The following is a 14,925-nucleotide window of genomic DNA, read 5'->3' on the forward strand; positions in this document are numbered from 1 at the left end:
ATTAAAGTAGTCTATTCCTCCTCCATGATGTAATGGTGACAGTGTGTGCATCATGTAGTACTTGGCGTAGTTTATGATTGTGATCTCTTGTAGATTATGAAGTTAACTATTACTATGATAGTATTGATGTGATCTATTCCCCCTTTCATAGCTTGATGGTGACAAGTGTGCATGCTATGTTAGTACTCGGTATAATTGCGTTGGTCTATCATGCACTCTAAGGTTACTTAAATATGAACATCGAATGTTGTGGAGCTTGTTAACTCCGGCATTGAGGTGCTCTTGTAGCCCTACACAATTAATGGTGTTCATCATCCAACAAGAGAGTGTAGAGTGGTTTTATTATGTGATCAATGTTGAGAGTGTCCACTAGTGAAAGTATGATCCCTAGGCCTTGTTTCCAAATACTGAAATCATCGCTTATTTACTTGTTTCTATCGCATCTTTACTTCCTGCAATATTACTACCATCAACCGCACGCCAGACAAGCTATTTTCTCGGCACCGTTACTACTGCTCATATTCATTCATACCACTTGTATTTCACTATCTCTTCGCCGAACTAGTGCACCTATACATCCGACAAGTGTATTGGGTGTGTTGGGGACACAAGAGACTTCTTGTATCGTGATTGCGGGGTTGCTTGAGAGGGATATCTTTGACCTCTTCCTCCCTGAGTTCGATAAACCTTGGGTGATCCACTTAAGGGAAAACTTGATGCTGTTCTACAAACCTCTGCTCTTGGAGGCCCAACACTGTCTACAGGAATAGAAGCGTGCGTAGACATCAGTGGCCAAAACTCCTCCCTGGGCCGGCCCGCCTGGTGACGAGCTGGGCCTCCCTAGCCACCAGCTGGGCGGTGGGCCGGACGAGGAGCCCACTATGCCGACCTTCCCTCCTGGGCTTGAGCCCGTGGTGTACTTCGGTGCTGGTGTCCAGGAGATGGACGAACAGGCGCATCAGGTCGACATGCAGGGCGGTGCCCTAGCCGTGCATGCCCTGCAATCTGTTGACGGCGTCATCGACAAGCTCTGCCATCTCGAGGTCGATGGCGCCACCACTTTCATGGCGCACGTCTTTGGGATGCTGCCTGCCTCCCTCATGGGGCCCCAGCCACCGCTCCCGCCGCCGGTTGACGTGGCTGCACCGCCGCTGCAACGCCGTTCCAGCGCCCGGATTGCCAAGACGCGCAAGAGCGGCCTCACCCAGGAGCAGCAGGCCCAGGCTAGGCTGGCAAAGCAGCTGCAGTTCATCGACTCCCACAACGCCTTCACGTCGGCGGTTCGCGTGGCCTACGTCGGCCGCTTCAAGGCTCCGCTTGGCAAGGACCTCTCGGCCAAGCTTGGTCGGGCAACTGGGGTCTCCACGGAGGGCCTTATCGACCTGCCGGATGAACAGCTGCTCGAGCTTGCCAGCGGCGAGGCTGTGGCCTGAGCGCCCGTGCGCCCCCTCTCCGTGTCTTGCTAGGTTTCCATGATAGGTTACCATAGCTTTGTGTGTTGCCGCCATAGCTGCGGCTTGTGGTGTGGTCGTCGGTGCCTTGGCCGGGCGCCTGTAACGTCTCTGGCACGTCTGTTCGTTCTTCAAAGTGAGCCGTCCGCCGTTCGCGTGTGCTCGCTGATGCGTGCAGTTGACACACGTCCGTTGGGAACCCCAAGAGGAAGGTGTGATGCAGACAGTAGCAAGTTTTCCCTCAGAAAGAAACCAAGGTTTATCGAACCAGGAGGAGCCAAGAAGCACGTTGAAGGTTGATGGTGGCAGAATGTAATGCGGCGCAACACCAGGGATTCCGGCGCCAACGTGGAACCCGCACAACACAACCAAAGTACTTTGCCCCAACGAAACAGATGAGGTTGTCAATCTCACCGGCTTGCTGTAACAAAGGATTAACCGTATTGTGTGGAAGATGATTGTTTGCGGAAAACGATAGAAACAAGTATTGCGATGAGATTGTATGCGATGTAAAGAATAGGACCGGGGTCCACAGTTCACTAGAGGTGTCTCACTCATAAGATAAAAGCATGTTGGGTGAACAAATTACAGTCGGGCAATTGACAAATAGAGAGGGCATAACAATGCACATACATGACATGATAAATATAGTGAGATTTAATTGGGCATTACGACAAAGTACATAGAACGCTATCCAGCATGCATCTATGCCTAAAAAGTCCACCTTTAGGTTATCATCCGAACCCCTTCCAGTATTAAGTTGCAAAACAATAGACAATTGCATTAAGTATGGTGCGTAATGTAATCAATAACTACATCCTTAGACATAGCATCAATGTTTTATCCCTAGTGGCAACAGCACATCCACAACCTTAGAACTTTCTGTCATCTGTCCCGCATTTAATGGAGGCATGAACCCACTATCGAGCATAAATACTCCCTCTTGGAGTTAAGAGCAAAAACTTGGCCGGAGCCTCTACTAATAACGGAGAGCATGCAAGATCATAAACAACACATAGGTAATAACTTGATAATTAACATAACATAGTATTCTCTATCCATCGGATCCCGACAAACACAACATATAGTATTACGGATAGATGATCTTGATCATGTTAGTCAGCTCACAAGATCCAACAATGAAGCACAATGAGGAGAAGACAACCATCTAGCTACCGCTATGGACCCATAGTCCAGGGGTGAACTACTCACTCATCACTCCGGAGGCGACCATGGCGGTGAAGAGTCCTCCGGGAGATGAATCCCCTCTCCGGCAGGGTGCCGGAGGTGATCTCCGGAATCCCCCGAGATGGGATTGGCGGCGGCGGCGTCTCGACAAGGTTTTCCGTATCGTGGCTCTCGGTACTGGGGGTTTCGCGACGAAGGCTATTTGTAGGCGGAAGGGCAGGTAAAGGGGCGTCACGAGGGGCCCAGACGACAGGCCGGCGCGGCTAGGGCCTGGGCCGCGCTGCCCTGGTGTCTGGCCACCTCGGGGCCCCACTTCGACTCTCCTTCGGTCTTCTGGAAGCTTCGTGGCAAAATAGGACCCTGGGCATTGATTTCGTCCAATTCCGAGAATATTTCTTTACTAGGATTTCTGAAACCAAAAACAGCAGAAAACAACAACTGGCTCTTCGGCATCTTGTTAATAGGTTAGTGCCGGAAAATGCATAAATACGACATATAATGTGTATAAAACATGTAGATATCATCAATAATGTAGCATGGAACATAAGAAATTATCGATACGTCGGAGACGTATCAGCATCCCCAAGCTTAGTTCTGCTCGTCCCGAGCGAGTAAACGATAACAAAGATAATTTCTGGAGTGACATGCCATCATAACCTTGATCATACTATTGTAAGCATATGTAATGAATGCAGCGATCAAAACAATGATAATGACATGAGTAAACAAATGAATCATAAAGCAAAGACTTTTCATGAATAGTACTTAAAGACAAGCATCAATAAGTCTTGCATAAGAGTTAACTCATAAAGCAATAAATCAAAGTAAAGGTATTGAAGCAACACAAAGGAAGATTAAGTTTCAGCGGTTGCTTTCAACTTATAACATGTATATCTCATGGATAATTGTCAACATAGAGTAATATAACAAGTGCTATATGCAAGTATGTAGGAATCAATGCACAGTTCACACAAGTGTTTGCTTCTTGAGGTGGAGAGAAATAGGTGAACTGACTCAACATAAAAGTAAAAAGAAAGGTTCTTCAAAGAGGAAAGCATCGATTGCTATATTTGTGCTAGAGCTTTTATTTTGAAAACATGAAACAATTTTGTCAACGGTAGTAATAAAGCATATGAGTTATGTAAATTATATCTTACAAGTTGCAAGCCTCATGCATAGTATACTAATAGTGCCCGCACCTTGTCCTAATTAGCTTGGACTACCGGATCATTGCAATACACATGTTTTAACCAAGTGTCACAAAGGGGTACCTCCATGCCGCTCGTACAAAGGTCTAAGGAGAAAGCTCGCATTTTGGATTTCTCGCTTTTGATTATTCTCAACTTAGACATCCATACCGGGACAACATGGGCAACAGATAATGGACTCCTATTTAATGCATAAGCATGTGGCAACAATTAGTGTTCTCATATGAGACTGAGGATATATGTCCAAAACTGAAACTTCCACCATGATTCATGGCTTTAGTTAGCGGCCCAATGTTCTTCTCTAACAATATGCATGCTCCAACCATTAAGGTGGTAGATCTCTCTTACTTCAGACAAGACGGACATGCATAGCAACTCACATGATATTCAACAAAGAGTAGTTGATGGCGTCCCCAGGAACATGGTTATCACACAACAAGCAACTTAATAAGAGATAAAGTGCATAAGTACATATTCAATACCACAATAGTTTTTAAGCTATTTGTCCCATGAGCTATATATTGCAAAGGTGAATGATGGAAATTTTAAAGGTAGCACTCAAGCAATTTACTTTGGAATGGCGGAGAAATACCATGTAGTAGGTAGGTATGGTGGACACAAATGGCATAGTGGTTGGCTCAAGGATTTTGGATGCATGAGAAGTATTCCCTCTCGATACAAGGTTTAGGCTAGCAAGGTTATTTGAAACAAACACAAGGATGAACGGTGCAGAAAAACTCACATAAAAGACATATTGGAAACATTATAAGACTCTACACCGTCTTCCTTGTTGTTCAAAACTCAATACTAGAAATTATCTAGACTTTAGAGAGACCAAATATACAAACCAAATTTAGCAAGCTCTAGGTGTTTCTTCATTAATGGGTGCAAAGTATATGATGCAAGAGCTAAAACATGAGCACAACAATTGCCAAGTATCAAATTATTCAAGACATTTTAGAATTACTACATGTAGCATTTCCCGATTCCAACCATATAACAATTTAACGAAGAAGATTCAACCTTCGCCTTGAATACTATGAGTAAAGCCTAAGGACATATTTGTCCATATGCAACGGAGGAGCGTGTCTCTCTCCCACACAATGAATGCTAGGATCCATTTTATTCAAACAAAAACAAAAACAAAAACAAACCGACGCTCCAAGCAAAGTACATAAGATGTGACGGAATAAAAATATAGTTTCGGGGGAGGAACCCGATAATGTCTGTCGATGAAGAAGGGGATGCCTTGGGCATCCCCAAGCTTAGACGCTTGAGTCTTCTTAAAATATGCAGGGGTGAACCACCAGGGCATCCCCAAGCTTAGAGCTTTCACTCTCCTTGATCATATTGTATCATACTCCTCTCTTGATCCTTGAAAACTTCCTCCACACCAAACTCGAAACAACTCATTAGAGGGTTAGTGGACAATAAAAATTAACATGTTCAGAGGTGACACAATCATTCTTAACACTTCTGGACATTGCATAAAGCTACTGGACATTAATGGAAATTCATCCAACATAGCAATAGAGGCAATGTGAAATAAAAGGCAGAATCTATCAAAACAGAACAGTCCGTAAAGATGGATTTTATTGAGGCACCAGACTTGCTCAAATGAAAATGCCCAAATTGAATGAAAGTTGCGTACTTATCTGAGGATCACGCACGTAAATTGGCTTAATTTTCTGAGCTACCTACAGGGAGGCAGGTCGAAATTCGTGACAGCAAAGAAATGTGAAACTGCGCAGTAATCCAAATCTAGTATGAACTTTACTATCAAAGACTTTACTTGGCACAACAAAACACAAAACTAAGATAAGGAGAGGTTGCTACAGTAGTAAACAACTTCCAAGACTCAAATATAAAACAAAGTACTGTAGTAAAAACATGGGTTGTCTCCCATAAGCGCTTTTCTTTAACGCCTTTCAGCTAGGCGCAGAAAGTGTAAATCAAGTATTATCGAGAGATGAAGCATCGACATTACCTTGGGCTTTACCCTTACCTTTCTTGTTCTTTTTCTTACTCTTTGGCTTAGGGAATATATGGCTACCCCCGGGTGTAGAGGTGAATTTTAGGGTGCCTTCTCTCATGTCTATGATCTGCTCCCAATAGTTTCAAGCAGGGATCTTCCGAGTGTGATTTGTCCTGTTCCTGCGCATTCAATGACAAGATAATCAATGGATATTGTTCTCCCAAGAATGGTTGTATGCACACCCGCAGCTATTCCTTTAGGAATTATAACGGAGTTATCAATAAGAGTTATTCCTTCTCCCCCTTCAGCAATTCCCCAAAGTTTCAAAGATTCATGAATTCTCTTGGGCATTAGGCAAAATTCAGACATAATATCACAATTAGCATGAAGAGTTTGGTCACCGACAGCAATTTTAATAGTAGGGTCCCATAATGAAGTTTCAGAGTTCACTAAAACTTGATCAAGACGGTTACGAATATATCCATAATTTTCATTTAAGCGAGATGCACTTGTCTCAAGAGTGTTTAATCTATTATAAATGCTAATAAGGGCTGAATCAAAGTTATTAGCTGAATCATGTGATGCAACCAACTTCTTTATGGCATTAAAAGCTTGATCCCCATTGCAATGAAGGAAATCTCCTCCCACTAGAGCATCCAAGGCATATCTATAGCGAATCATAAGACCAAAATAAAAATTACTAAGGAGCAAACTTAGAGTCATTTGAGGTTCAGCTTTACGATAAGAAGTAAAAATCCTGGACCAAGCATCTTTAAAACTTTCCTCATCCCCTTGTTTAAAAGTAAAAACTAATTCCTCAGGTGAAGAAGTAACAGGTACAGAGCTAGACATGATAACAAAAGTAAACTAAATAAAAGTAACTAATTTTTTTTGTTTGTTTTTGATATAGAGTGCAAGACAGTAAATAAAGTAAAGCTAGCAACTAATTTTTTTGTGTTTTGATATAATGCAGCAAACAAAGTAGTAAATAAAATAAAGCAAGACAAAAACAAAGTAAAGAGATTGGGAAGTGGAGACTCCCTTGCGGCGTGTCTTGATCTCCCGGCAACGGCGCCGTAAAAACAGTCTTGATGCGTGCAGTTGACACACGTCCGTTGGGAACCCCAAGAGGAAGGTGTGATGCGGACAGTAGCAAGTTTTCCCTCGAGAAAGAAACCAAGGTTTATCGAACCAGGAGGAGCCAAGAAGCACGTTGAAGGTTGATGGTGGCGGAATGTAATGCGGCGCAACACCGGGGATTCCGGTGCCAACGTAGAACCCGCACAACACAACCAAAGTAGTTTGCCCCAACGAAACAAGTGAGGTTGTCAATCTCACCGGCTTGTCTGTAACAAAGGATTAACCGTATTGTGTGGAAGATGATTGTTTGCAGAAAACAATAAAACAAGTATTGCAATAGATTGTATGCGATGTAAAGAATAGGACCGGGGTCCACAGTTCACTAGAGGTGTCTCTCCCATAAGATAAAAGCATGTTGGGTGAACAAATTACAGTCGGGCAATTGACAAATAGAGAGGGCATAACAATGCACATACATGACAGGATAAATATAGTGAGATTTAATTGGGCATTACGACAAAGTACATAGACCGCTATCCAGCATGCATCTATGCCTAAAAAGTCCACCTTCGAGTTATCATCCGAACCCCTTCCAGTATTAAGTTGCAAAACAACGGACAATTGCATTAAGTATGGTGCGTAATGTAATCAATAACTACATCCTTAGACATAGCATCAATGTTTTATCCCTAGTGGCAACAAAGACATCCACAACCTTAGAACTTTCCATCACTCGTCCCAGATTTAATGGAGGCATGAACCCACTATCGAGCATAAATACTCCCTCTTGGAGTTAAGAGCAAAAACTTGGCCAGAGCCTCTACTAATAACGGAGAGCATGCAAGATCATAAACAACACATAGGTAATAACTTGATAATTAACATAACATAGTATTCTCTATCCATCGGATCCCGACAAACACAACATATAGTATTACGGATAGATGATCTTGATCATGTTAGGCAGCTCACAAGATCCAACAATGAAGCACAATGAGGAGAAGACAACCATCTAGCTACCGCTATGGACCCATAGTCCAGGGGTGAACTACTCACTCATCACTCCGGAGGCGACCATGGCGTTGAAGAGTCCTCCGGGAGATGAATCCCCTCTCGGCAGGGTGCCGGAGGTGATCTCCAGAATCCCCCGAGATGGGATTGGCGGCGGCGGCGTCTCGGTAAGGTTTTCCGTATCGTGGCTCTCGCATGCGGGGGTTTCGCGATGAAGGCTATTTGTAGGCGGAAGGGCAGGTAAAGGGGCGTCACGAGGAGCCCAGACGACAGGCCGGCGCGGCCAGGGCCTGGGCCGCGCCACCCTGGTGTCTGGCCACCTCGTGGCCCCACTTTGACTCTCCTTCGGTCTTCTGGAAGCTTCGTGGCAAAATAGGACCCTGGGCATTGATTTCGTCCAATTTCGAGAATATTTCTTTACTAGGATTTCTGAAACCAAAAACAGCAGAAAACAAAGCATCGGCTCTTCGGCATCTTGTTAATAGGTTAGTGTCGGAAAATGCATAAATACGACATATAATGTGTATAAAACATGTAGATATCATCAATAATGTAGCATGGAACATAAGAAATTATCGATACGTCGGAGACGTATCACTCGCTTGCTATGGGTCCGTCCGAGTTTCCTGATGCATAGTGCATTTTGTCTCTTCAACTGGAATAGTCGTGGACTCAACGATAGGGCGCGCCTATAGGCCTCCGCGCACTGCTCGACCAAACGGGCTGCTCCATCGCATGCATTCAGGAGACCAAGCTGCAGCTTGTCTCCGACTCCATGCTGCCGGACATCGCTGGGCCGCGGCTGGATGGACACGTCGTCCTTCCTGTGAACGGCACGCGTGGCGGTGTCCTGTTGCTTTGGTCCACCGCCCAGTTCGAGGTGGACCAGATCGCCATCTCCGCCTCCGCCATCACCGCGCGTTTCCAACCGCGCGACGAGGGGATCGCCTGGACTCTCACCACGGTGTACGGCCCTTCGGACGACGCGGCTAAACCTGAATTCCTGCGGGAATTCGTGCGGATTAGGAACACGGTGGTTGGGCCCTGGATCGCCATCGGGGATTTCAACCTAATCTACGACGCTCGCGACAAGAACAAAGCCAACCTCAATAGGCGGCTCATGGCCCTGTTCCGCGACGCCATCAACGCTTGCGAGTTCAAAGAGCTAAAGCTCCTCGGGCGCAGGTTCACCTGAAGCAATGAGCAGGCCGTGCCCACCTTGGTACGCCTTGACCGGGCCTTTTGCAACCCGGACTGGGACGTGCTGTTCAATCTGGCGCGCCTAGAGCCTCTGGCCACGGGCATGTCTGACCACTGCCCCATCGTGCTCACCTGCGACTCCTTGCTCAAGAGGCCCCCTCGCTTCCGCTTCGAGGCTTACTGGCCACACGTAGCCGGCTGCTCTGAAGTTGTCGCGCAGGCCTGGAACACACCCTGCCCGCCTCTGGACGCGTTGGCTAGGGTCGACTTCAAGCTGCACTGCATGGCGCGTGCGCTACGGCTTTGGCAGAAAAATTACATTGGCGATACCAAGCTTCAGCTCCTCATGGCTCAGGATACGATCCTGCAGCTAGACATAGCGCATGAGTCTTGCAACCTTGAGGCCGATGAGCTTGAGCTACGCCGCGCGCTCAAGTCTCGGGTGCTCGGCCTAGCGGTCATCGAGCCCATCCACATCAAACAGAGGGCGCGAGTCAACTGGATGCGCGCCGGCGACGCGAACATGAAGTTCTTCCACGTGAAAGCTTCGTCTTGGCGCCGCAAAAACTTCATCGCCACCATTGCGGGCGAGGGCTAGATCGCGACGGAGCATCAACATAAGGCTAACTTGATCAAGGGTTTCTTCGACACCTTGATCGGATCCGCCCCCTCGCCTACAGCTGCTATCGACTGGCCGGCCCTGCAGTCGCCGCAGTTGGATCTCAGCGAGCTGGACGCGCCGTTCTCGGCCGATGAGGTGCGCTAGGCTATCGCTGATATTCCCGCTGACCGTGCCCCGGGCTGATGTCTACGCACGCTTCTATTCCTGTAGACAGTGTTGGGCCTCCAAGAGCAGAGGTTTGTAGAACAGCAGCAAGTTTCCCTTAAGTGAATCACCCAAGGTTTATCGAACTCAGGGAGGTAGAGGTCAAAGATATCCCTCTCAAGCAACCCTGCAATTACGATGCAAGAAGTCTCTTGTGTCCCCAACACACCTAATACACTTGTCAGATGTATAGGTGCACTAGTTCGGCGAAGAGATAGTGAAATACAAGTAATATGGATGATTGTAAGTAGTATTTGCAATCTGAAATAAAAATGGCAGCAAGCAAACATGTAACAGAACTTGTTGGAAACGGTGTTTCAATGCTTGGAAACAAGGCCTAGGGATCATACTTTCACTAGTGGACACTCTCAACAATGATCACATAAATAAATAAGTTCTCTTTCAAAGACTCTATTGTTGGATAACAAACACCATTCATTTTGTAGGGCTACGAGACCACCCTCAAGCCGGAGTAAACAAGCTCCACAACGTCATAAAGGAATCACACACGATGCAAACACTGTCACTGTCACACCATGGAGAGTGAATCCAGAGTTCATATTAAAGTAACTCTAGAGTACATAGTAATAGTTAACTTCATAATCTACAAGAGATCACAATCATAACCTACGCCAAGTACTACATGATGCACACAGTGTCCACATTACATCATGAAGGAGGAATAGACTACTTTAATAACATCACTAGAGTAGCATATAGATTAATAGTGATACAAAACTCATGATCACATAAAGATCACATGGGAGAGAGAGATGAACCACACAGCTACCGGTACAGCCCTTAGCCTCGGGGGAGAACTACTCCCTCCTCATCATAGGAGACAGCAGCGGCGATGAAGATGGTGGTGGTGTCGATGGAGATGCCTTCCGGGGGCAATTCCCCGTCCCGGCGGCGTGCCAGAACAGAGACTTCTGTCCCCCGAAACGGAGTTTCGCGATGGCGGCGGCGTCCCTGGAGTCTTTCTGGAGTTTCGTCAATTGGTGTCGAGTTTTTAGGTCACGAGGGACTTTATAGGCGAAGAGGCGGAGTCGGAGGGGCCAGGGGCCCCCTCCCCATAGGCTGGCGCGGCCAGGGGGCCACCCGCGCCGCCTTATGGTGTGGGTCCCCTGCTGCCCGCCTCCGACTCTCCTTCGGTGTTCTGGAACCTTCCGGGAAAAATAAGATATTTGGCCTTTGTTTCATCGAATTCCGAGAATATTGCCCGAACAACCTTTCTGGAACCAAAAACAGCAGAAAACAGGAACTGGCACTTCGGCATCTTGTTAATAGGTTAGTTCCGGAAAATGCATGAAATCATTATAAAGTGTGAGCAAAACATGTAGGTATTTTCATAAAACTAGCATGGAACATCAGAAATTATAGATACGTTGGAGACGTATCAAGCATCCCCAAGCTTAGTTCCTACTCGCCCTCGAGTAGGTAAACGATAACAAGGATAATTTCTGAAGTGACATGCTACTATCATAATCTTGATCAATACTATTGTAAAGCATATGAGATGAATGAAGTGATTCAAAGCAATGGTGAAGATAATTACTAAACAACTGAATCATATAGCAAAGACTTTTCATGAATAGTACTTTCAAGACAAGCATCAATAAGACTTGCACAGGAGTTAACTCATAAAGCAAGAAATTCTTAGTAGAAAGTTTTGAAGCAACACAAAGGAAGATATAAGTTTCAGCGGTTGCTTTCAACTTCAACATGTTTATCTCATGGATAATTGTCAACTCAAAGTAATATGATGAATGCAAATAAGAAAATATGTAGGAATCAATGCACACAGTTGACACAAGTGTTTGCTTCTAAGATAGAAGGAAATAGGTAAACTGACTCAACATAAAGTAAAAGAAAGGACCCTTCGCAGAGGGAAGCATGGATTACTGTTTTTGTGCTAGAGCTTTTCATTTTGAAAACATAGAAACAATTTTGTCAAAGGTAGTAATAATTCATATGTGTTATGCATAAGACATCCTATAAGTTGCAAGCCTCATGCATAGAATACCAATAGTGCTCGCACCTTGTCCTAATTAGCTTGGATTTACATGGATTATCATTGCATAACATATGTTTCAACCAAGTGTCACAAAGGGGTACCTCTATGCTCGCTCGTACAAAGGTCCAAGGAGATAGATCGCATTTGATTTCTCGTTTTTGATAGATCTCAACTAAGGACATCCATACCGGGACAACATAGACAACAGATAATGGACTCCACTTTAATGCATAAGCATTCAACAACTGATAATATTCTCATAAGAGATTGAGGATTAATGTCCAAACTGAAACTTCCACCATGATTCATGGCTCTAGTTAGCGGCCCAATGTTCTTCTCTAACAATATGCATACTCAAACCATTTGATCATGATAAATCACCCTTACTTCAGACAAGACGAACATGCATAGCAACTCACATGATATTCAACAAAGGTGTAATAAATGATGGCGTCCCCAGAAACATGGTTACCGCTCAACAAGCAACTTATAAGAAATAAGATACATAAGCTACATATTCAGTACCACAATAGTTTTTAAGGCTATTTTCCCATGAGCTATATATTGCAAAGACAAGGAATGAAATTTTAAAGGTAGCACTCAAGTAATTTAGTTTGGAATGGAAGAGAAATACCATGTGGTAGGTAGGTATGGTGGACACAAATGGCATAGTTTTTGGCTCAAGGATTTGGATGCACGAGAAGAATTCCCTCTTAGTACAAAGCTTTGGCTAGCAAGGTTGTTTGAAGCAAACTCAAGTATGAACCGGTACAGCAAAACTTACATAAGAACATATTGCAAGCATTTTAAGACTCTACACTGTCTTCCTTGTTGTTCAAACACCTTAACCAGAAAATATCTAGACTTTAGAGAGACCAATCATGCAAACCAAATTTCAACAAGCTCTATGGTAGTTCTTCATTAATAGGTACAAAGTACATGATGCAAGAGCTTAAACATGATCTATTTGAGCACAACAATTGCCAAGTGTCAAATTATTCAAGACAATATAACAATTACCACATGAAGCATTTTCTGTTTCCAACCAAATAGCAATGAACGAAGCAGTTTCAACCTTCGCCATGAACATTAAAAGTAAAGCTAAGAACACCAGTGTTCATATGAACGAGTGGAGCGTGTCTCTCTCCCACACAAGCATGATGGGATCAGATTTTATTCAAACACAAAACAAAAATAAAAACATACAGACACTCCAAGTAAAGCACATAAGATGTGACGGAATAAAAATATAGTTTCACTAGAGGTAACCTGATAAGTTGTTGATGAAGAAGAGGATGCCTTGGGCATCCCCAAGCTTAGATGCTTGAGTCTTCTTGAAATATGCCGGGATGAACCACGGGGGCATCCCCAAGCTTATACTTTTCACTCTTCTTGATCATATTGTATCATCCTCCTCTCTTGACCCTTGAAAACTTCCTCCACACCAAACTCAAAACAAACTCATTAGAGGGTTAGTGCATAATCAAAAATTCACATATTCAGAGGTGACACAATCATTCTTAACACTTCGGACATTGCACAAAGCTACCGAAAGTTAATGGAACAAAGAAATCCATTCAACATAGCAAAAGAGGCAATGCGAAATAAAAGGCAGAATCTGTCAAAACAGAACAGTCCGTAAAGACGAATTTTTCAGGGGCACTTAACTTGCTCAGATGAAAAAGCTTAAATTGAATGAAAGTTGCGTACATATCTGAGGATCACACACGTAAATTGACAGATTTTTCTGAGTTACCTACAGAGAGATCTACTCAAATTCGTGACAGCAAGAAATCTGTTTCTGCGCAGTAATCCAAATCTAGTATCAACCTTACTATCAAAGACTTTACTTGGCACAACAATGCAATAAAATAAAGATAAGGAGAGGTTGCTACAGTAGTAACAACTTCCAAGACACAACAAAACAGTAGCAAAATAAAAACATGGGTTATCTCCCAAGAAGTGCTTTCTTTATAGCCATTAAGATGGGCTCCGCAATTTTGATGATGCTCACATAAGGATGAGAGTTGAAGCAAAGAGAGCATAAAAAAGCAAGTATGAAACAAATTTAAGCCTAACCCACTTCCTATGAAAAGGAATCTTTTACACAAATAAATTCATGTAGAACAAAGTGACAAGCATAGGAAGATAAAACACAAGTAACTTCAAAATTTTCAGCATATAGAGAGGTGTTTTAGTACCATGAAAATTTCTACAACCATATTTTCTTCTCTCATAATAAGTTCCAGTAGCATCATGAACAAACTCAACAATATAACTATCACATAAAGCATTCTTATCATGAGTCTCATGTATAAAATAATTACTACTCCCAACATAAGCATAGTCATTCTTATTAAGTGTAGTGGGAGCAAATTCAACAAAGTAGCTATCATTATTATTCTCATCATCAAATATAGGAGGCATAGTATAATCATAATAAACTTTATCCTCCATAGTAGGTGGCACCAAAATACCACTATCATTATAATCATCATAAATGGGAGGCAAAGTATCGTCAAAGTAAATTTTCTCCTCAAAACTTGGGGGACTAAAAATGTCACAACCAGCTTCCCCAAGCTTAAATTCTTCCATAGCATTAGCGATAATAGTGTTCAAAGAGTTCATGCTAATAACATTGCTACAACTATTTTTCAAGCAAAGTTCCATGGGTTTTTTAATTCTCTCTTCAAACACATCATGTCCTAATTCAATATAAAGTTCATAAAGATCTCTAATTTTTTTGTTGTTTTCCATTAAGCCTAACTAGTGAAAATAAAAACAAGAAACAAAAAGATGCAATTGCAGGATCTAAAGGAAATAGCTTCGAGCACTCACACACCGGCAATAATGCTAGGAAATAGCTTAGTAGTCGGAGGATGTGAATACCTTTTACCTTACCTCCCCGGCAACGGCGCCAGAAAATAGCTTGTTGCCGTGGGAGGCAATTCTCTGTGGTGTAACATTTC

This window comes from Lolium rigidum, chromosome 1, assembly GCF_022539505.1.
Source record: "Lolium rigidum isolate FL_2022 chromosome 1, APGP_CSIRO_Lrig_0.1, whole genome shotgun sequence".
Classification (NCBI taxonomy): Eukaryota; Viridiplantae; Streptophyta; class Magnoliopsida; order Poales; family Poaceae; genus Lolium; species Lolium rigidum.